This window comes from Eurosta solidaginis, chromosome 1 (genome assembly GCF_040869045.1).
Source record: "Eurosta solidaginis isolate ZX-2024a chromosome 1, ASM4086904v1, whole genome shotgun sequence".
Classification (NCBI taxonomy): Eukaryota; Metazoa; Arthropoda; class Insecta; order Diptera; family Tephritidae; genus Eurosta; species Eurosta solidaginis.
Genome location: NC_090319.1, coordinates 349,369,808 through 349,395,315, shown reverse-complemented (window position 1 = coordinate 349,395,315; position 25,508 = coordinate 349,369,808). Strand labels below are relative to the sequence as shown.

General features: G+C 33.9%; 1 protein-coding gene across 9 annotated transcripts in view; it reads left to right on the top strand.

Moving 5' to 3' along the window:
- Octbeta2R (Octopamine beta2 receptor) overlaps positions 1-25,508 on the top strand; it is a 733,310-nt gene that overhangs the window by 394,384 nt on the left and 313,418 nt on the right. For all 9 annotated transcript variants that reach the window (XM_067762597.1, XM_067762595.1, XM_067762596.1 and 6 more), the window contains one exon: positions 6,291-6,380. The gene's annotated coding sequence lies outside the window, so the exon portion shown is untranslated. The remainder of the gene's footprint in view (positions 1-6,290; positions 6,381-25,508) is intronic.

The following is a 25,508-nucleotide window of genomic DNA, read 5'->3' as shown; positions in this document are numbered from 1 at the left end:
GATTTTAAGATTGCCAAAGATTGAGCACAATTGGAAGATGTTAACCCGTGCCACTCAAATAGCGAATTTTCGTGGTCGTCCACAGCTTTTTAAACCTTAATAGTTTTGTTTAGGAAGCGATAAAATTTATTTCATTTATATATGTGACTCAGGCTATGAAAAGGTGGCTTATGACTCATAAAAGAAATTGTGAGAAACAGCTGTTAAAGATAAATATTGCATTTCTTCAGTTTCTTAGTAGTTTTTCTTTTGCGTTATGAACAGTCATGCCCAAAAGGCAAAGCACAAACTAGTTTCTGGCAAATATTTTGGCTCCATTGCCATCGAAAAAATGTTATCAAAAAAATCTGAGGATGCTTCACCAGCCACCAAATTGGCACAGAAGGAACCAAAAGCTTCATCGTCTTTCATTTGTGCTCTTCTTTTCTACATTTTTAATACACTTATAAGCAAGTTAGGACTTTCTAGTTTTCACCACGTGATAGAGCGTCTCAAAAACTATCGAAACCAGAAAAAAAGTGGAAAAATTTTTTTTGAGTCATAAGCCACCTTTTCATAGACCGGGTCACATATTTATTATTTTACTTTTACTTTTTCACTTTTTACAGAAATACAAATTGACGTTTTACTCGAAGTTAATATTTAACTGTATAGCCTTGCGCTTCTGGCTAAAATCTATCCCATCCGGTGATTTTGACATCGTAAATGAATTGAGAATCGACTTTCGTGATTACTTACATATCTATGAACCTACGTACAGCAGTGAACAAGAAAAGAGCAGTGATAATTTTCATTAGATTTCTTCAATTAAATTCCGATATATTTATTTTGAATGTTTGAAGAAAAAATGTCTATGAATTTTGTAACTGAAATTAAGCAAACCATTCTCAAAAACCTTTTCGAAAAAAATTTAAAATTCAAAATTATTTTGCGAAAATTGCGAACTTTTTACTTACGGTTTACTTAATATTTTCGGGTACGCAGTTTTGCAGCCCAATCAATTCTATTCTAACAAAGTAGAAGTAATATATTTCTTAAAACTTGGCTGCACGAAAAATTCTGAAAATGCTTAATAAAAACTTCGTAAAAGGCGCTTTAATTTTTCTAAAACGTGTTTGTGTTTGGTTTGCATTGTTTCAGTTACAAAACTCATGGAAATTTTTTCTTAATCTGTCGAAAATAAAAAAGGTGAATTTATTTGCCGAAATTTGATAAAAATTGCAATTGCTATTTTGGCGCTCGCTGATGTACTTATATAAATTTAGTTAGTGTACATTGTAAGTATGTATGTATATTGAATTTTTAGCTTTTCCAATTGCTATGAAACATTTATTTTACGCTTCCATTTGGACTTTTCAAAGACGCTACTTATAGAAAGCCATTACAAAATCAAATGCCCCAATTGTACCATCCTCTTTTCCGCTCATCAGTCAACGGATAAAATGCAATAAAATTTTGATTGCCTTTGAAAGTAGATAAATGATTATTGCTGGCGTATTTGAAGTACCAAAAATGCTGATTGGTGCTGATTTTTTCTATTTCACTTCCGCTTCTTAAATTATTGTATTGAATGTTTTTTAAGAGATTTGTTCAGTTTGCAGTTTTCTACAGATGTGCGTATTAGAGATTGGATTTCAATACTTTTTTATGAAAACTCACTTAACCGATGGTTAAGTAGGTGAATAACCATTCGCTCAAATTTTTTGTGGTACATAAATGTTGCACTTTGTATAAATACCAGACTAGTTCGAAAAAATAATATCAAAGGTCCGCCCCTTAATTTAAAGCTTCTGTTGGAATCGTTTCAGAAAATGTTAAAAATTTTTTTAGTCTGCGAAAATACAGCCAAACTTGTTTTTTGTCGTAACTTGGTTATTTGACATTTTGAAGTTTTATGTGTCATAATTTTTGTCTTAAAAAACCTCTATAATTCCTTCTGATGTTCTTTTGAGTTCATTTTATTATAGTTTTTCCTGGAAAAATAGTTATAGCCCTTTTAAGTGTGATATCCCGGGTAACTCTCAAGCGGATCTCTTAGCCCGCATCGGTACAACTGAACCGCATGAAGATGGCTGTAGGGATTTCGGGATTCTGTGGTTGGCAGGAGGTCTGCTGAAATAATTGGGTTCACTAAGACTCACCTATCAATGGTCATTGGGGTTTTGACCGGGCACTGTTCAAAGGGTATCCATGCGGTACGTCTCAGTATACTGAAAACTCCATCCTGCTGCAGCTGTATGGAGGATGATGAGGTTGAATCACCAAATCACTTTATGCTTAATTGCTCAGCTTTTGCCAGAATTAAGCGAAAGTACTTCGGTCGCGACTCACTTGGATCTCCAGAGGATTTATCCAAAGTTGAGATCGGTATCATTCGGAGCTTTATCGTTGCTACCCAACGATTCTCTAAGTAGCTAGATCTAAGTCACCGTTATTTTTGTTGTAAGTGATATCACAACGGACAAAAGTCCAAGTGAGCTATCCTTATCAAGGCAGCTACCACCTAACCTAACCTAACCTAAGTGTGATTTTCTTTTCACCAAACTATGAAAAAACGATTATCTAAAGGCGACTGCGATGCTTAAAAAGGATCTTTTGAGGAATTATAGAGCTTCTCAGTGCAAATATTATGACATTTTAATTTCAAAAATCGAACGTTAAATTATCAGGTTTCAACAAAAAACAATTTCCGCTGCATATATTTGCAAACATAAAAACAGAATTATTTTCCTGAGGTCCTCTCAACACAAACTTCAAAGTTAGTTGCAATTGTTTGCTTTGTATGGGGACCATTCTAATTTAATATAAACATGGATTACTATATTTAATTTTTTATTAATATTATTTGATAGGTTCATACCCGATATCGACTGATGAGTGGAACAACTCCCTCTCTCGACTGCCGTTTCGAAAACGCCCTGTCTCAGAAAGCGTTTCAAGAATGCCTTACTTCAGATTTTGTTTCAAAATGCACTATATGCGTTCAAATTCAATACATTTTGACATTAGCTAGGCTGTTTATGAACCGACAGCCAAGATAGGGTAACATTCCACTTAGCAGTTGATTCAAAGTTGAAAATGAAAATTGGGTGCACGTCGTAATGTATTAATATAAAAGAAATCGCAGGTGATGGTTCCGTTTTCTTCCATTTGTGAACCTCCGTAAATTGAATTGTTTATGTGGAAGACCGCCAAGGCTTCAATACTTCACTTTATGCGCGAGATTCAAAGGCTATAGGACAATTGCAGTGAACACTTTAGTATAGGTTCATTTAAACTTGACCTACAGAAATCCGAATTTTGGCATTTTTTTGATGTCTGCATAGAACATATTTATTATTATTTTTTAAGGTATTCCCTAGATCTGCCTGTCTTTTTTATTTAAGTTAATACCTTGAGAAAAAAAATCTGACATCTTTGCTCTACAAAAAAATTTCTGAAAATGTTAATGTCAGTTAAATATTGCGACGCTGTGGTGGGGAAAGACTGTGATGTACGGTCAGCCGCCTAAGTAAAGAAGTCCATATTTATTTTAATATTCTCTTCTATGCTTCAACCTACAGCGACAGAAGAGTTTGCAGATCATCGGAAATTTATTCAGCTTTCGTTACGCTTATCGGCAAATAAAAAAGGACCTCATTTGGAGCATCGAACTCCTGTGATATGCCGTATACCATCGAATCTGCGCAATTACTCTTATTTCTGTGTGGTAAACATAACAGAAATAAACTACAGAAATCACTCTTAATTGATTTATCCCTACCTTTTCATATCATATAATATTACATCATCTCACTAAAGTGGTTAATGTTTCAAATACATTTCTAAATCATTTCCATAGATAACAAAACTAGTTTAAGATCCAAAGCTTACTAGCCGCATGAAATCACCTGAAAAATCTGCATGAGAAGAGTTCGTTTCGGTTGTGAAAAACTTTTTAAGTACAGGAAGTTACCCAACTTCTCTGAGCATCAAGATCAATTAATGCTACACTTTTAACATCTGGGTGTATACATGAGTATCAAGATGCACCTTCTCCATAGCCATCTGGCGGGTAAGCGATATTAGTGCGAGGTGCTTCTGAATCAACTCATAAAGAAAATCGCTTAAAGGGAAATTTAATTAAAAAACAAGTAAGGAAGTTTAAGTTCGGGTGAAACCGAACATTACATACAAAACTCTACACTTGAAATGTGTTGTTTTGTGTGCTTAAATGTTACAAGGCTGCGCAATAATACATATATATATGGTTCTATTCTGAACTAATTTTCCTTTGAGTTATGGCTCCCGAAACATAGAAGAAAAAGGGGTGGTGCCACGCGCATTTTTTTAAATTTGAAATTTCTCCTATTTATTGTTATAAATCCACCTGAGAAATGAAATACCATTGAGCTCTTTTTTGTAAAGATATAGCTGATTTTATTCGACGCTTTTAAAATCTTTTATATAAAAGTGGGCGTGGCCTTTAACCGATTTCATTAATTTTACTTCAAAGCATTTCTTATGGTAAAAGCAACCTCTTTGCCGAATTTTGTTACGATAGGATTTACAAAAAAAAAAAAATAATAATTGATTTATGAATAATAATATTTGTAAAATTAATTTTATCATAATTGTGGGGTGCCACGCCCATTTTAAATAATTTTTTAAAATTTACATCAAGAGTCTCTATATCAGTCCATACGTCAAATTTCAAAATTCTAGATGTATCATTTACTAAATAATCAGGATTTTTGTGTTTTCCAAAATGTTATATATATAAAAACTGGCATAGTTATCATCCGATTTCGCTCATTTTCAATACCGATCTATTCTGGGTCCAGATAAGCTCGTGTCAATCAAAGTTATAATACTCTGTGAACAGCTGGGTATAATAAATGCAATAACCTGAAGAGAGATTTTGGGCCGAGTTTCTCTTTCCATTTGCGTCGTGCTTCTTTTAATTTTTCTTACAAATTGGCGGAAGGGCACCTACTTGTTTTATGCCGACTCCGAACGGCATCGCAAGGCAGATGAGTTTGCACTGAGAGCTTTTCGGGGAGAAATACACTCGGAGTGCTCGCCAAACACTGCCGAGGGGCGACTACGTGTCTTCTAACTGAAAAGGTTTCAATGTCCCGCTGCTCATTTTGCAAATAGATAGAGATAATAATATTGATATAATGGTGAACAGTGAAAGTACTGCTTATAAAAGCAATGTTATAAACCCAACGTTACTAAGCTTTTGGAGCGCGCCTATAATTATTCCACACAATTACGATTTAAAAGCATATAGAATAGGTATATACCTAAATGGTGAATAAAGTAGTAAATAGTAACAAAAAGGCAATATTTAGCGACGAGTCGCAATGCGACCAGCGGGACATTCATATGGCTAAGTGGATAAAGTCATCTGCCTTTAAAATAGTATCAAGTATAAATGTTGGAGATTTCGAGTTCAATACTCAGCTCCCGAGAAGCAAGCTGATGAAGAAGTGACATTCAGAACAGAGGTCTGCTTTGAGTACTAATAAAATTAGTGCACTTAGTCATGAGCCAAAAAATTGTGTCTAAATGTGTACTTAGTCAAGTACAGACAAATACTATGAGTGACTAACACATAAAATAGAAAATACATACGAGTGCCCCGCAACACATATGTCCCATACATATATGACATTGTTGAGTATAAACTGATGTCATAGCCGCTTTAACACAGTAGCACTTTGATTTCGTGTGTAATACACTGTATACTTCGTTTATTATCGGTTTTTCTTTAGCGCTGTATTCAGTTTAGTTCGTGTACATCGTTGTGTTGCTAGCATCAGAAGACTGATATGACTATATTCATTTTATTGTACTGTTAGTCATACTGATTCAAATTAGTGTTTTCGTATAACACAGTTGACTTTCTTTCTCAATAAGACAATTGAGTACTGAACTGCTTCGTGGCTTATGAGCGGTTATTCATTTTACGAAGCATAACTATGTAAATGTGTTTTAGTGGATATAAGTGCTTGATATTCTTTGTTTGTGTACGCACTAATACAAATTTTTTGGTTAGTCCACTAATAACCTTAAAACATGAATAATTGCAGCTCACTGATTCAAAAACATGACCTAGTAACCATCGCCGTTTGTAAACTTTGTAATTTTTCTAATATCAATATTAATCATTCTCACAAAGTGCTATTACATCAATCCTCACATTTTGATTTTAATTTTTTCTGAGTTATGCATAATTCACTTACTTACCTATGCACAAGATTTTCAAGCATTTAATAGCATTCTTTCTTATTTTTATTCTACAGTACGTCAAATATTTTGTTGTGGCAAAAATATTTTTGTACGCGGTTTTTGGCAACAACCATCAATTAAAAGTTCATTATTAAAATTTAAAGGTAAGTAAAACATTTTTGAAGTGCATCGATTTTAAGCTAAAATATTTGCATACTATTTGAAAAACACAAGTGCTGAGGGATCATAGAAATCAAAAAATTTTAAGTGATGCTTGCATGCACGCATGAATGTTCGTTTGTAAACATATTTATTTTATTTAAACATATTTACGTTTATATATGCCAAATCAACAACAAAATTTTTAGTTAACCACTCACCACTGAGCTTCATGAGATTAGACGAAAACTCAATAGTAAGTTCTCAAGTGCTGAGCTTTCAACCACTTTATTGCTTTCAGTTTTTTATTTAACTTTTTCATACCAAATTGTTGGCTTTCTGAATTAACGAGACACGAACTATATATGTATATATCAAAACGATATATTTTATTAAGCTCAAAGAGTATGTTAGTCTCCTTACTATAGTGCGAAATACTCAAGGAATATTAATTACTCTTATTATATCGAAACGTTGGCTCCTATACGTAAAAAAAAATAAATAAATGTAAGGCGCGATAACCTCCGAAGAGATCAAAGGCCGAGCTTCTCTTCCAATTTGCGTCGTGCTCCTCTTGATTTTCCTTACAAATTGGCCAGACGGGACTTACATGTTTTATGCCGACTCCGAACGGCATCTGCAAGGCAGATGAGTTTTCACTGCGAGCTTTTCATGGCACAAATACACTCGGAGCGCTTATACTAACAAAGCTACACTTAACATTGAAAATAAGCGATTTCAAATGGGTATTGTGTTTGGGCACTGCCTTCTGGCGTCATGTGCTTATAAATTATGTCTCTAACAGCAGATGTAGGAAGTAGTGGTTCGAAGAGGAAACAATGGAGCACGTATTGGGCTCCTACTCTGTTCTTACCAGACTAACACTCCAGCTATTAGGAGTGGCACAGTAATCAGATCTAGAAGCGCCAAGTAGCATGGGTCTTAGAAGGTTCGAATATGTGCCAAGAGAATGGAGCTTCCTTATTACATTGGTCCTGATGTCTGAAAGTGCTTTTCAGATTGATCATTGAGCCAAATTTTGGTAACACTTTGGACTCTTTCAGCCTATGTGTGGTTCTTACAGACCGGCCAGTTCAACCTAACCTAATTAACCTTCATGACTAAGTGATTACGTATAATCATATTGAACCTTCTTTCGAGGAAGCAGTTCTGATTATCTTTTCTGAATTTTTGTACCTTGTAAAGTAACAATTTAAAAATAATATTACGCAAAACATTCGTCAGAGAGAAATGGAGCGTCGAAAATTGCCCTCAGGTTTCACCGGTCTATATTGAAGAAGCTACCTCGTAAAACTAGTGGCAAATGATCTTACAATTAATACTATGCAAAGAACCACCACCTGCTCTAGGGTAGATGGTGGACACAGAGCAGAAATGAATGTTATCTACTAGATATTGCGAATAGAGAGCTTTTCCTAGCAACTATGAAGCGCATGATATAGTCAGATGGGGCGACATATCTACCAGAGATCAGTCTATGGGCGACGGCCATACATGATCCTTTATCTACTTATGAAATATGAAAAAGGACTAATTCTTTTTATTAGTGAGAACAAAGCACTGACCTATCTTGGCTATGTTGGTTAATTTTCAGTCTTTGTTTGAAAAACTGGAGGTTAATCCGTGAACATTAAAACACCAATCATAATTTTTTTGGAAGGCAAAAAAGAAACATTTACATATGGTCTATTTCGTTATTTTTTTAAGCTTCAGTATTTTTTAAGCTTATCAAAAACTATGACAAATTGGGAGATATATAGTTTTGGCCAAATTGTAGTTCAAGCAAAAGGAAAGGAGAATTAATGAAGATAATCTGTAAGATGTCATTATGTGCAGAAATTGGCTCTTGTAAAATTTTTCGCGATAGTCTACCCTTTGAATAATTAATCAATTTATGTTGGAAAGATTATGGGATGGTTATAAAAATGTATAAAAATTATTTTCGCTGCAGCTACCGAGATGATTGAATACTATATTTGTCAACTAAATCAATGGTTTATTAACGGGTAGAATATCCTTGTTTAAGATAAACCAAATGAAACTAGTTAAATCAACAAACTAGATTTTTGACTCTTGCCTTTATAGTTATTCAGTAAAAATATTCTGTAAAAATGATAGATTCTCAATCAATCTAAGTGAAATATCTTAATATCAACAGCCATTGTTGTATTTTAACAGTTTTCATTGGTAATATTAAGGTGACATTCGCCGTAGTTTTTAGATGTATATGCATTTACATTTGCGAGTAAAAAACCGCTTATCAATAATTCACATATGTATTAGTAGTCATATCAATACCAATTAAAAGAGAAAAAAGTGGTGCCACACACTTTTAGTGCTAATATTATGGGCAGCAATTTCAAGATTTGGCGGCCACCGTGGTGTGATGGTAGCGTGCTCCGCCTACCACACCGGATGCCCTAGGTTCAAACCCCGGGCAAAGCAACATCAAACTTTTAGAAATAAGGTTTTTCAATTAGAAGAAAATTTTTCTAAGTGGGGTCGCCCCTCGGCAGTGTTTGGCAAGCGCTCCGTGTGTATTTCTGCCATGAAAAGCTCTCAGTGAAAACTCATCTGCCTTGCAGATGCCGTTCGGAGTTGGCATAAAATCATGTAGGTCCCATCCGGCCAATTTGTAGGGAAAATCAAGAGGAGCACGACGCAAATTGGAAGAGAAGCTCGGCCTTAGATCTCTTCGGAGGTTATCGCGCCTTACATTTATTTTTATTTTTTATAATTTCATAAGTGTGGATAAAGTTATGCATTTGGAAGTCCATATAAAGTTTGAATGCATATGTATATACACATAAAGAAAAACTCTAAGCGGTCACCGTGGTGCGACGGTAATGCCTATCACAACCAAAATCCTGGGATCATTGTCTGAAAAATGCCTTTTTCAAAATCTTCAGAAAAAATATTTTTTGTTTTCAACCCCTTCATCAATTTCTCGATGCTGATTGAAACACTCTTATGAAAGTATGTATATTAGTTGAATATTTCAATACTCATCATTCCAAACATTTTTCTATGTAAATACTCCAAGAACGACCCCATCTAGTATCGAAATATAAGCAGGTGAGGCAACAAATAGCTACGCACCCACGTACACAATAGCTTAGAGCATAGATGACAAAACACACATGTAAACAGTAAAACCGAGCAAAGACGATATTACTTAAGCGCCAAATACACGACACGAACATTTCCGCGAACATTCCGCAATCTTGTTCGCTGCTTTGGCCATACACCATACGAACTTTTGGCCGAACATTAGTTCTCTTTCAGACAGCGATGAATACGGACAACAATAGTGCTGCAGCAATATTGCTAGCTGTGGCAATTAAGCGAAAAAAAAAGAGAGAAGATCGCAAATTTTTCGATTAAAGTCGCATAATCATTATTCTTTTTAATTCTATTACAATAATCTTTGCTTTTTACTTGCCACAATGATGGCAAAGATTTATACATTTCAATAAATTGCTGGGCAGAAAATTAGTACTCCTAAATTTCAATATGCATTATACTCAGATGCAACTGAAATATTTATTTGTATATGTTCAACCTCTACACCATCTCTATGTATTACCTCTACAAATGGTGTGTGCCTCTATGAAGCACAACAGATTCACCTATAGATTATACACTATGGCGAACAGAGGTGTGTGCCTCCGCTTTTCGGTACAACATGTTCTGTAGCTAGTTATTTAGCCACTGCCGCTAGATGGGTCTCCTAAACATTATCTAAGTGAGGATAAGCGTTTTTTCCGCAAACGTAGACGTATATACGTGTAAAAAACATGGTTATTATTGTAAATTAAAGTCCATCGTAACTCGATTCTCTGTTTTAGTTAATTTTGTGGCACAGTCTAATATTTAATTGCTCTTGTCGCAAATGTCCTGGTTGTCATTTTGGTTACACATAAATAATTTTGTTGCGCTCAATGCATTTGGTTAAAATGTAATTGTTCTTTTTTTTGGGTATTTTGATTTGTTAATAATGCATATCGGTCGTGCAACAAACCACAATTTTTGGTAAATATGAAGAGTATTTTAACGCGATGTTTGTGTGTGTCAGCTGTCAAATATAATTTTAGAAATTTTTGTAATTGATGGTGATGTTGATGGTGGTTTTCATGAATATTAAGAATATGTTTTTGCAACAAATAAATGCACATATGCAAATTTCTATAAATAATATTTAAAAAATTGGTAATATTTGAAAATGTGTTTATATAATTTTGTTGCATGTGCAAGCAGAAAATCTAAATAAATTTGCATGATCATGCAACAGTAAAAATAGTGTTGATATGCAATTTAAAAATAGAACTAACAATAAGTATTATATAATAATACCATGTATTCCATATTTAATAAGTAACAAGAAAGGACAATACTGTTTTGGCTCAGCCGAAGCCTTTAATATATGGAGATGAACACATATCTGATGAAATTTCAAAAATTCATAAAATCTGAACCAGTCACACAGTGGGTACATGAACACATCAAATTAAACACATACATAGAAGGCGACGAAGCATATCTCACATACACATATGTAGTCATCAACTAACAGCAGAAGTTGTTACTCACCCATACACACGCATATACCTAAATAAGCAACTACGATACAACTGTTCCATGGTCGTGAAAAGTCTAAACCTTAGGAGGAATATGCAAACGAGGCAACAGAGGGTATAAAAGCAGCGCAAGCTGAAGACTAATTAATCAGTTTCATTTAAACACGCTAGTAGTGAAGAATAATTGAATTTGCGAAGTACAACTCCCAAAGTAGTCAACATAAAGACCTTTTTGCAATACTAAATATTGGAGTTATTTATTCGACAGTTAAGCGATTCGAACGTTAGAAGAAGAGTGATAATAATCTGGAATTTCCAAAAATTCGTTACAATATATATGACAAAACTTGACAATTTTTACAGATAAGAATGAGTGCGTCAACTGTAAGCATCTTGTTAAATTTGAAGCTACTATGTCATAAAATGAGGAAAATTCAAATATTATAGGGGATCGAAAGGCCGAGAATTGAAAAAAAACCAAACGCCGTATATTACACAACTAGCCAAAGAAAAGGTTGCGACACAAGTTTTGACGCACTCATTGGCACTTACTTCAAAAAACATAAACAATTTTACTAGCGATTGAGCTATATTATATGTTAGATTGGGCAAAAGTAAGTCCTGGTAGGAGCGATTCTGATGGTGGGTTTTAACTCAGCACATGCAAATGCAAGCTACCAGAATTGATTTGGCGAATAGTGGTTCTTAACGATCTGATTAATGATTAAAAGAAACGAAACGAAGGAAAATTAAACAAGAGGAAAAAAAACAAAGGAAACGAAAAGATAATAACGATTTTTCGAATGAGTTCTACATTTGATATCGCTGTGTTATCGGCGGGGCATAGATGCGTAGGTGAATTGTTATACCTATAAATTAGCGGTTTATTAAGACAAGTTACAGAAATAATATCGAAGTGCTATCACAAAAATATCAATTTGTTATAGAAAAACTATATATTTGTTATGGGAGTATTATTGAATTTATGTCGATCGAAAAATTTCGGTTTTTTAAACAAAAATATGTTATCGAAAGTATTAGGTTATTATCAAAAAATATCCATTTTTTTCGAGTTTTAACCGGAGTGTTATTGAATTTACATCGATGTTGGACGGCAGTTTTATGGTGCTGTCCCTGAGACGAACAGCGAGTATTGAAGTAGGTATAATGATGAGCTATTTTAGCTTCACGCAGATACGAACATATCTATAACAAACCAATAACGTGCTGAAAAAAACTTATAATAAAAACAGTGCCACAACTTTTCGAACTTATAAATGAAATTTCTTAAATACAGGCAAATGAATGAATCTAAATAATCTCAAAACAGTATCAAAACCATGCCAAAAAAATCGAGTCCCGAAACGATTTCAAAATAGTCCGTAAATGATCGCAACATTACTGCAAAATAGTCTCGAAATGATTCTTAAATATTTTCAGAACAATATAACAAATATTTTAAAATGATCCGAGAAATAGTCCATACATGGTCAGTGATTACATCGAATAAATTTAGACATATTATAGGCTGCGCTACCAACTTGTCAAATCCATATAACGTTTCGTTGATTTGGGGGCAGAGTTTGATATTGCAGGAGCGTAGGCTCCAACGCTACCGGCTCTAGTCAAATATTGCATCTACTAGCTTAGTGAGGGCAATACTAATTCCGGCGCTTGCTGTTTTGCATACTAACTAGAAGCCTGTGTTCCTCAAAGAACGCGATGGGATCTTCACTGTACTTAATTTTCAGATTTTTTTCGGTATGCATTTGCGAATGTGATAGTTATGTTATTTGAAAACAATTACTCATAACGCACATTCAATCTTCTGAGATGACTTAAATGAAATTTCTGCAATTTCCTTTTTAAAAATTTTACGGCAAACTCAGTTAATATTTCAAGTCAAATGCTTCTAGGCGATCAATCAAATGGTATGAGTTTCTGAGATCATCAATATTTTCGAATGCTTATTGCCTTTTCTTTCTACTTACCTCATTTACAGCTCACATTTGCGACAATATAAAGCCATTAATGGACTCATTTATATAAAGAAGTAATATGTAGGTAAAAGCATCTCTTTTATGTACTTTTGATAATTTTTCAGAGATTTCATTTATTTCATATTTTCTCCAGTCAACATGCACGTACTAATGCATTCGGTTATTCTATAATTGTCTACATAAAATTTATAACTGAATATTTTAAATGTGCAATGCAATGAAGTTTTTCTCAATTCAGTTTTCATTAAATGCATGTAAGAAAATAAAATGTCGTCCGTAGATTTTCAAAAACCTGCAAGGACGCACGTTTTCTGTTATTCCAGCAGAACATGTTGTAAATTTAAAATTTCACAAACATGGCAATTAAACTGCTCTAACTATCTTACAGCTCATATGAAAGCAAAGGATGCGCGTTGAAGAACCAAGGTGAACCTGGAGTAAGGGGGAAGCGCGTACATTGAAGTGCTCTTTGGAAAATTATGCGTTATGTGTAACCGTGCGCTCTTAATGTCATTAAATATTCAATTAAATATATTGATTTACCATGTATATGTGAAGGTGAAATTGTGCTGGCATTCATCCAATTGAACGGTGTGAACTGTGCACCCTTTGATGTGTTAACATCTTTTCTCATGGCATGGGGAATCCTCAATGTAAGCATAAAATGCAAGTGTAAACATAAGCGTAAGCATACACGTAGTCTTTGTAGGAGGTATGCTATATGAGGAATACATCTAGAATGTATATGCAGGCGTAATGCATAATATTAGTAGAAAATGTATCAGTGCAGACGCAGGGTGTGGTATTGGTATGCTTTATGGAGTAAAAGAGCCAGATTTAATATGACATAATGTGACATAATAAAGTCCAAACAATAAGATGGAATAGAATAAAATGAAATAAAATAACATAAAAAAATTTAAATAAAATTAAAAAAAAATTAAGTAAAATAAAATAAAAAGAAATAAAATAAAATAAAATAAAATAAAATAAAATAAAACAAAATAAAATAAAATAAATTAAAATAAAATAAAACAAAATAAAATAAAATAAAACAAAATAAAATAAAATAAACCAAAATGAAATAAAAAAAAAAAAATAAAATAAAACGAAATAAAATAAAATTGTATGAAATAAACGAAAACAAAGTAAAATAATCTAAAGTAAAATAAAATAAGATAAAATAAAATAAAATAAATAAAATAAAATTAATCAATCAAAAGTAAAATAAAATAAAATAAAACAAAATAAAATAAAATAAAATAAAATAAAAAAAGAACCTAAAATAGAATACAACTAAAAAAACTAAAATAAAATAAATCTAAAAAAGAAAATAAATCAAAATAAAATAAAATGAAATGAAATAAAATAAAATAAAATAAAATAAAATAAAATAAAATAAAATAAAACAAATTAAAATAAAATAAAATAAACCAAAATAAAATAAAATATAACAAAAAAGAAAATAAAATAAAATAAAATAGAATACAACTAAAAAACTAAAATAAAATAAATCTAAAAAAGAGAATAAAACAAAATAAAATTAAAATGAAATAAAATAAAACAAAATAAATTAAAATAAAATAAAATAAAATAAAATAAAATAAAATAAAATAAAATAAAACAAAATAAAATAAAATAAATCAAAAAAAAAAATAAAAAAAAATAAAAAAAAATAATACAAAATTGTATGAAATAAACGAAAACAAAATAAAATAATCTAAAGTAAAATAAAATAAGATAAAATAAAATAAAATAAATAAAATAAAATGAATCAATCAGAAGTAAAATAAAATAAAATAAAACAAAATAAGATGAAATAAAATAAAATAAAATAGAATACAACTAAAAAATCTAAAATAAAATAAATCTAAAAAAGAGAATACAACAAAATAAAATTAAAATGATACAAAATAAATTAAAATAAAATAATATAAAATAAATTAAAATAAAAATAAAATAAAATAAAATAAAATAAAATAAAACAAAATAAAATAAAATTAAATAAAATAAACCAAAATAAAATAAAATAAAATACAGCAAAGGAAAATAAAATAAAACGAAATAAAATAAAATTATATGAAATAAACGAAAATAAAATAAAACAAAATAAAATAATCTAAAGTAAAATAAAATAAAATAAACTAAAATAAATAAAATAAAATGAATTAATCTAAAGTAATATTAAATAAAATAAAATAGAGTACAACTAAAAAAACTAAAATAAAATAAATCTAAAAAAGAAAATAAAATTAAAATTAAATAAAATAAAACAAAATAAATTAAAATAAAATGAAATAAAAAGATTAATAAATAAAATAAGATAAAATAAAATAAAACGAAGTGAAATTAAACAAACTTAAATAAAACAAAACAAAAAACGTTAAAAAATAGTGTAAAATAAAATTAAATCGATATTTATTCGAACATTTATCCCTTTGTTGTCGAAACATTTAAGATTTATCGTCGAAAAATTATCGTTATGTTATCAATAAGTTATCGATTTTTATATCGGATTGTTACCAGTTTCTTATCAAAGTGTTATCGATAAGTTAACTGTTTGTTATTAATTACTTACCGAAAAGTATGTCCATTATGTTTTAGAAAACTTTAAGATTTGTTATCGTAGTGTTACCAATTTGTCATCGGCGGGGTATTGAAAAGTTATCCATTTTCTTATGAAAAATGTATCGGCTTGTTATCGAAAAGTTATCGACTTCATATCGAAGTGTTACCAGTTAGTTACCAGCTATTCGTATATTTGTTAACTATGACTCACCGACTTGTTATAATACACATCGCTAAAAAACTATAATATAAAATCGATGACAAATGTGTAACCCTTCTATGGGAAGCCGGTAAAATAATTGGTTGGCAGCCGATGACTCGGCAGTAACAAGCCGATATCAAACCGATAAGTCGACGATATTTAGTCGTTATTCATAATAAGCCATATGATTTGCTACCATTAACAAGCCAACGAAGCTACTTTCAAAAAATTATTCGTATCTGCTAAAATTACCTCTGTTGTGGGTTAAGTTCAACCCCTAGGCGAACTTTAGTAGTTAACTTAAAAATATTAGTTTCCAGATATGCGACTGTGTGTTTACGAATTGAATTTTACTTCATTTCAATTTCTATTATACCGTTGTCTCTTTACAATTTCAAAAATTGGAAGCTAGATGCCTGGGGGAAGGTCGTCAGAAATAGCCTTGCCAAGCTGATATATGAACAAAGTTATGCCCGCGAGCAATTAAAAGATTTTCTCTGGCAAAATTTCTGGCGGAGGGAATTGTTAGTTGGAGAAGTGATGGTATAGAAAAAGCTGAGAAGGAGTACGCTTCAGGGTGTTTTTCCCCCTGCTTTCGTTCGTTGTTTAAACAACATGCTTCAAGACCTTGTAGGCTACTAAGTGGTGGCTTATGCTGACGGCCGAGCAATCTTTGTCAGGAGAACATTGAGAACACACCGAGGGACTTTTAGTATGAATCATGCGGACCCCTGTCAAATCTTGCAACACGGATATAGTTTTTTATTGATTTACGACGAGATACAAAATTCCTGAATCCCTGGTTGAAAGGATAAAGTATCTTCTTAGGATGTCTAATATGGAAGATAAGGCAAGGCAGACTTCAGACACCTAGTAATGCTGAATGGGGCAATTGAAAAAAGTTTGAGGCTCTAAGATTTGGTGATATTTAGGCTTTCTGATAAAGTGGTCAAGCCGATTCTCTTCTATGGATTTCTGGTCTGGCGGTTAGTACTAGAAACTTTTTCCACTTTAAAAAGGATTGGAGTATGCATGCCATAAACCTTATGTTTAATATGTATCAACCTATGAACGAATTGAGACATGGGATTTGAGCTTTTTAAACACAGGCGCTCCTGCGAACTTACCGGTTTTACTTTATCTCTATAATGAGAGGTTGTTATGCGCTGACATTTTTTCCTGTTATCTGATTCACCATTCAAATGGAAAATTTATTTGGGGCGATAGTATGACATACATCTTCGATGATGCTTCAATCTTTTTCTTTTATTTGGGGGAGGGGAGTGGGGGTATTTTGCCAGGAACTTGGTGTCAGCTGAAAATTAAGATTGGTTCATCACTCCAGGGTCTCCAGGTAGAAGCCGTGGCTATTAAGGATACGGTAGATAGTATGCTATACGCTGATTTATCTCTGAGATGAGATGAAAATACCCGACCAATTTATTTTACTCCATGGGCTCATATCCTTAAATACAGCTCAGTATCTACAAAAGATATTTTCAAGAAATTTTATATCCAAAATTTCTGCTGGCAGTGTCATTTATAGTAGGTACTCTAAATTTCACTCACAAAGATGTAAGCTGAAGCATAAGATATCACGTCCCAATCCCAAATGTGATGCACAATTCGAGCAGTGCAGTAGCCTTTGAGTTAAAAAAAAACAGTATGAATATGACCCTGTAATACAGCTTGATTTATGGCTGAAGATTTTCTTTCCACCTTCAGGGAACTTTACAGCACTGAAATCGTTTTCACCGCGGCCATGTCATGACCCTTGGTTACATCCATTGGTAGGAGATAGTTCTAAATTGCTCTTAGGTGGGTTTGTGAGAGCAGCTTTCATCAAGTATTAGCCAACATAAGCGGCCCTTAAAACTTACCGAGTGTGTGTTTGTGGGATACAGGCTATTTTTTATAAGATTATGCATTAATTACTTAAGTGCCTACTAAGTGTGTTAAGTGGGCTGTTGAGAAGATTTTCAGGTGGAAAAATCATCAATCTTTTCTCTCTTAATTATAGCATATCTCTTCTTTTAAGTGACAGCTCCTGATGATAGACATTAAATTAAATGTTCACCATTGCGCTGTCAGTCCAGTCATCACACAATTCGATGTGTAAGTAGCAGCCATTAGTTGGGCACTTAAGCAGCAACACATTAAGAAAGTGGTAAGCAAGATCAAAGCAAGGCAAAAGATTTAATAGAAACAAGTAAGGATGGCTAAGTTCGGGTGTAACCGAACCTAACATACATACTTTGGAGACAAAATAAGGGAAAATCACCATGTAGGAAAATGAAACTAGGGTAACCCTGGATTGTGTTTGTATGACATGGGTATCAAATGAAAGGTGTAATGAGTACTTTAAAAGGGCGTGGGCCTTAGTTCTATAGGTGAAGCCTTTTCGAGACATCGCCATAAAGGTGGACCAGGGGTGACTCTAGAATGTGTTTGTACGATATGTGTATCAAATTAAAGAAATTAATGAGGGTTTTAAAATGGAGCGGCCCTTAGTTGTATATGTGCTGGCATTTTCGAGATACCGCTAATTTATTTATATATGTAATACCGCAAACAGTATTCCTTCCAAGATTCCAAGGGCTTTTGATTTCGCCCCGCAGAACTTTTTCATTTTATTCTACTTAGTATGGTAGGTGTCACACCCATCTTAAAAAGTTTTTTCCATTATTTCGCGTCAACAAACCAATCCAATTACCATTTTTCATCCCTTTTTTCATATTTGGTATAGAATTGTGGCATTTTTTAATTTTTCGTAATTTTCGATATCGAAAAAGTGGGCGTGGTCATAGTCGTATTTCGGCCATTTTTTATACCAAGATAAAATGAGTTCAAATAAGTACTTGAACTAAGTTTAGTAAAGATATATCGATTTTTGCTCATGTTATAAAAACTGGGCGTGGATTCAACCGTTTTCGCCCATTTTCACAGAAAACAGTTATCGCCGTAGAAGCTATGCCCCTACCAAATTTCACAAGAATTGGTAAATTTTGGTTCGACTTATGGCATTAAAAGTATTATAGGCAAATTAAATTATAAAGGGCGAAGCCACGCCCATTTTGAAATTTTCTTTTATTTTGGTATTTTTTTGCATCATATCATTACTGGAGTTGAATATTGGCATAATTTACTTAAATACTGTAAAGATGTTAAATTTTTTGTTAAAATTTGACTTAAAAAATATTTTTTTAAGTGGGCGTGTTCGTCATCCGATTCTGCTAATTTTTATTTAGCACACATAATACCTTTGGGCAGTAGCACTCATACATCCGTTCGTAAAGCTTAATCTACCCACCTCAAATATGTGAAGTTTTTTTTTTTTGAGCTTTGTTCATATTTTCATGATCTAACGTGAAGTTTCACGCTTGCGAGCTATAAAAGTTTTGCACTACCGTTAAAGGTTTGTTATCGATGGAATATGTGAAAGTTTTCATTTCGTTTCAACGACCGGTCTGCTTTTATCGGCCTTTTAGCGACAGGGTATAGATAGTTATCGATTTGTTACCAAGGCACTTTAAATCTGGAATCTTATCGATATTCTAAAGGTTTTTTTATAGACGGGATAATGATTTTTTGTCGGCGAGGTATCCCTTGGTTTTTTTTATTGTCGTCGTGTTTTCGAAAAGTTATCAATGTGCTATCTAACTTTTATCGATTACTATTGGTTTGCAGGTGGAAGAACTCAGGTTTTTTTTTGATTGAACATACAAAAGAGCACTTTCGTCGTCGCTTTTCCAGATGACGTAAAGCTGAAATTTCAGCACCAAGCTGCAAGCTGGCACAACTTAAGCTAAACCTTGTTATGCGAAGTGTGAATAGACGGTGTGGGTCACGGTTCTCAGTAAGGAACAGCAAAATCAGAGATCGTAATCCTCACCAAGAACCGAATTTGCAAGATCAGGAATATAATGCTTGATGAAAAGCAAACAGAAACATGCACCTCAACGAAATATTTGAGAATGACGCTTCACAGCAAATAGACCTAGCAAATATGAGTAGACTGGGCAGATGTAATGAAACACAAGAAACGGAAAACGACCCTCACCTGGGTCCAGTGCAGAGGGGCCTTTCGAAACCCTTCAGCTTACCGCACGGTATCCACCAAAGCTGTCCTTATCATTAACGGAACCACACCGATGCATCTTTCCAGTGAAGACTGAAAGGCAATATAGGACAGCCGAACAGAAACGAGTAGATATGCTGTTATCATCGAAGGTATCTCAAGTTTAGCAAAATTATTGTCCCTGACTAGTTTCAGTGTTGAAGCAGATTAGACGTCGCCATGTACCTGACTAAATGTTTGACTGGACACCGTTACTACAGTAAATACCTACAGGGAATGAGGAAGTTTAAAAACCAGAACTGTACGCCACACCTTCTTCGAATGCGAGCACATCATCCAACAAAAAAGGAGGGTAGAGAAAGTAGTTGATCTACATATCTCCAAAGTGACAGCTTTGATACGTTCAGCAGATATGTGACATAAATACTTCTCTGAAGACGGGAAGATTGATGCCAAGGTCATTAGTGTGAGCGTAGCCATGGAGCTCACGTAGCGCGCATCCGTATGGGACGGAATTCTAAATGTGGTCTCAGGTATGGGAAATTGCGCGGGCTATAGGACACACAATTTAAGTGTCTAGACCATCTGAGGAGGAATGGCATCATACACTCGGAGAGCCTTGCAGAGCGGCTTAAAACTTCTCGGACATGGCATAAAACATTTTCTCTTGCCACGAAATGAAATTTACAAGTCCTTGGTAGTCATGCGCTTTTTCCAAAATTTCTTTCCAATCTCGATACAGACTGATGGTCCTGATTTCTTCACAAATTTTCAAGTATAATCTTCATGCACAACCATTACAAAAATTACTGCACCTTTAAATGGCTTTTGCTGGCCTTGTAAGAAAAACCTTTGTTTTTTAAACTGCTAGTCGCACACACACACATATGTAGATATGTATATATAACCACATAAATATAGATACATAGTGTGTATATACGATATAGTCATATTGTTGTCTATGAGCTTAGTTGGTTTTATTCACATAACATAAATAGCTTACAATAGCTTCCAGCCATTTGCCAGTTGAAGTAATATTAATTGTAACTTTTACATATACATACATATATATGTATGTTTATATTTTGTAGTTATTTCAACATTTGTTGCGTGAAGTATTTTAAGATTTTCAACTTTTCATATATTGCACTTGTACGCAGTGGTTGCAGGCAATTTGTTGCAACTTGGTATACCACCCCTTTTTCCCCTCGCTTATTTGTTGTGGCAGTTGCATAAACTTTACTCGTATGGAAATGTGTCTTATTGTTAGCTGCAATCAAAGTTCTTTGTATGGAACTTCTGCTTTGTTGCATTGAAATTTCAAAAGTTTAAGCATAATATGACATGTATATGTATATGTATAAGTCTTAAATCTTTGAAAATATGATCTGGAGAAAACTAGTTGAATAAAATTCGTTACTTGAACTTAACAAAGATAATAAATTGGCGCGGTTTATCTCAGAAGGGTTTAATGTGCTCTTTTTATGCTGGTCCATACATCTACTATTTTTCCGGTCATAGAGGGATAGAAGGTACCGAAAATCCGGATGAGTTGGCAAAAGAGGGTGCAATACTCGCTGAGTCGACGATAGACGTCCGAATCCGCTTGGGAGAAATCAAAAGGAGACAAGAGTTGCATATGATCCTTCAATCAGGAAAGGCGTCGAAAAAAGCGCGGGGCTGCAAAATTTCTAAGATCATATGCAAATTTTACGATATACTCACAGAGTGGCTCATATCTCTGAAGAGAGAAGATTTAAGGCTCACGATGGGCATACTGACTGGACACTACATTCTGGAATCACATGCCTATAAGTTAGGCCTCGTCAGTAAGAACAAGTGGAGGAAGTGTGAGCTGCAGGGAGAAACGGTTGAGCACGTTCTGTTTTCATGTTCTGCACCCGCCAGGTCAAGGCTCCAGCTATTAGGGGCGGCAGAGTTGCCAGATCTAGAGGAAGAAATTTAACTGGAAAACTGCTAGAATTTGCCAAGAAGACGAAGTTATTCTATAACGAATGTCCTGTCACCTGATTGGGTTCTTTCGTTTGGTCGTCAAACAAATTCTGGTAACACTATGGCCACATAAAGTCTATGTGAAGTCTTTATTGACCCGCCAGTTCAAGCTAACCTCTTGGCGGAGCTACTGGCAAACCACTTCAGAGAGAATTTTTTACAAGGCATTATAAAATAATTTGATGTAAGTTGCCTCGTCAATTGATTGGGGGTATCTGCTAAGTTAGGACAGCGCGGTACACCTACGTATACCTCGTAGTTGCTGAAATAGCAAGGGTAAAAGATTTAATAAAAGGCACATGCTTCCTCGTGCATCAATTGAATATATATTAGCTCATCCTTGATACAAAAACTCCCATGCGGGATATATTCATTCAGCCTCCTTCTAAAGATGGATCTAACAGACAACAATAATGAAGAGCAACGATCTCTAGCACCATATCCAATGCGAAGTCGCTATTCAAATGCAACATATTTTCATTTATCCTGTCGCATATCCAGTCACACTGGTAATTGCCTACGGCGGCCTTTAACTCGCGGTGAGCCACTGAATGAGCGGAAATTCAAAGACCACACGCTCTAGACCATTGGAGATAACGCCCCTTGTATCGGAAGGCCAACCGACTATGCTTTAGAAGAATCGGTAATTGCCTACATTTTTCACTCGAAGGATATTCCACTTAGCTATTGGGAGGCCCGAGTTGGCGTCTCGCAACAACTCGGTAATATTCTTCAGCTGTGAGGATCCAGTAAGTAGCCGCACTCCAGCCTCCGATCGTAGAGGGAGATCCCTCCGAACCTAGCACCCTACCAAGTACCCCAACCAAAGAGATTATTCTACTAAAAGTACAAGCTGACCGCTCACCAGCCAGCCTTTAGTTGTTATCAACACAACTTTTCAAAAGATGGTTGTGGCAGTGGAATCTCCATAATAGCAGTAATAAAAGTATATCGCCCAGGGTGAGGAGACTATTCTTCATTCCTCTGACGAAAACTCCACACAAGCGAATTTGGAAATTTTGCAGATTATCAATGCATCTTCACTTTTCCAGGTTCTTTTGGTGGCGAAGGCATTCCCTTCTCTCCCCTAGCCATGCAGCCCTTGTTTATCTGAATATCCGGGCTAATTCTTAGAGATTTTGAAAGGCATCTATTGCACCATAGCGCTTCAGGCAATTCTCTGCTAGGCGTTAATAGCAACCTGGGTGCTGCCACTCGCTTGGCTCTGCGGATAGGTTTTAGTTTCAAAATGCTGTTCTCACCTATTGCTGAAGCAGAGCTATCTCGAATCATACTATCTAGTCCATCTTCGTCGGTTTTATCCAATATTAAAAAAATAATGTCTCAACATGCAGAGAACCATAACCTCTTATATCCCTTTACATATATCCTTCAAAATTCGGTGTGACATGAGATACAATTTTTTTCGATATTTCGACACGGGTGAGCTCTTAGTTTTTACCACGCGAGGACGTAAACACAATTACTCAATTACAAAAATTAGTGTATAAGACAAAGGCGCTTCTTCCTACATCTGCAATTGCTAGTACTTCATATTGTTAACGGTGTTAGTTCTTCTTGTTTTTTTTTCACATGCATACTGGTGACAATGAAGGCAAATCGCAAAAGCTTATTAAGTGTCAAAAGCTTTATGTCGCATCGCAACGCACATGCATGCTGCTGCATAAAAATGTCACCTCTCCCACACATACATATATATGTAAATTAGGGTGGTTCTTATAAATCAAATACATTTTTTACCCCAGTCAAACGGTAATATCAAGTTCAGAAATATCATAAATAAATTTTGATACCTTTAAAAGAAGCGAAAAAGATGGGTTTGATAGTGAATGAGGATAAAACGATGGCCATAACCGTTTAAACGATTAAGTGCTAATTGAGTAATATTATGTCTCCACGGCACCGAAATTAAATTAATTTGGAAGATTCTTAATTTAAGCCGAAATTAGCTAATTTCGTTTTGTGAAAACTGTCAAACGAAATTAGGAATTCTTCTTAATTTCATCGAAATTAGACCGAAATTATGTGCAATTTACTGAGCGACTCTCTGGTCTATTAAAATTTACACAAAATAATCGCCCGCACTATCTGTCAAATTTCAAAAACATAGGTTTATTTTGAACGTTTTAATTCAGCTGTGGGAAAAAAGCGAAAACAAATGTCATTTGAAATTATGCACAAGAAGAAGCAAAATCGTGTGGTCAGGAATGTAATTTGCGAAATCATATTGTCGAAATCTTGTACCGTGGAGACATAGTATAAGTAAGTAAATTTTGATACCGATTGGGGATGGTCATGGGGAGTCGCACAGGGGTCTAAGTTGTGATTGCTGTGTGGAGACTTAAATATGAGCAGGGAGCCATTCTAATAGTTTAATTTTTTTAGTCGAAAAAGTCACAAAATTGTCCTAGCTGAAAGCTTGTGGGATTCCGGGTATCCCTATAGCGTTTTCATGACGAATCATTTTTTCAAAAAAGTCTGCAGTTATAAGCAAGATCCAGATTTCTTATTTTTAAGGACAAATTAAAGGCCGGCCCTAAAACTATGGAACAGATCATCCAAATGAAACGAATTTTTTAACAATCGATTCTCCTAAATATCTGTATTTCAAACCTGTAAGGGCGCTACAAACTTTTTATTACAAATACCTGAGATTTGTCATATAAAACCTATAGCCAACTCTCAAATTGTTTTCGCCATAAAGTTTCATCCAATTGAGATATAACCGTGAAATTTTATACAAGGCTTCTTGTTCAAAGAAGATGGAAACAAAAAATTGGTAATGAAAAAATAGCTACCATATTTATACCTTTCATGAAAATGAAATGGTATATTAATTTTTTCAAGAATCTCAAAATTGTAAGTCTTTAAAGGAAAAGAGATAGACCCACCAATAAGTATACCGAAATGATTGGGATAAAGAGCTGAGTTGATTTAGCCATGTCCGTCTGTGTATGCAAACTAGTCCCTCAATTTTTGAGATATCTTGATAAATTTAGGTGTCCGATTAGACATTTGTTGGAACCGGCCGTATTGGACCACTATAGCATATATCCCCCATACAACCGATTTTTCCGAAAAGAAGATTTTGGTCATATCTTCCACACTTTAGCAGATTAAAGATTCAAACTATACCATATACTTTCGTATATTGTTATCTGAAATAAAATAATAAAATAAAAATTTCAAGTTAAACGGTTTTATTGAAAAGAATACTTATATTAAGTAATAATAACACTAATAGCTAGAAACTAATTAGGTCCTAGATAATAGTCATAAAACTCCTCATCATTCTAGAGCATTTATCAGACAAATAAATAAAAGCGTGGTTTGCGTCAAATTTCTATTGATAGTCATTAGTAAGACGAAATTAACCTTAATCAGGTTATGCTACGTCTCACGTTTTTAGAAATTTCACGCGAACTTAACTTGATGCCACTTCTTCCGAACTGTATGTAATATATGTTCCAAATATGTGCCAAATCGGACCAAAAATACGATTTTTTTGAAATATCTCGATCCTTGCGCCACCTAGCGGGTATTCTTCTTCACCAAGCGATTTTTATTTCTGTATGTAATATGTTTCCAAATATGAGCCAAATTGGACCAAAAATACGATTTTTTTTTAAATACATCGATCCAGGCGCCGCCTA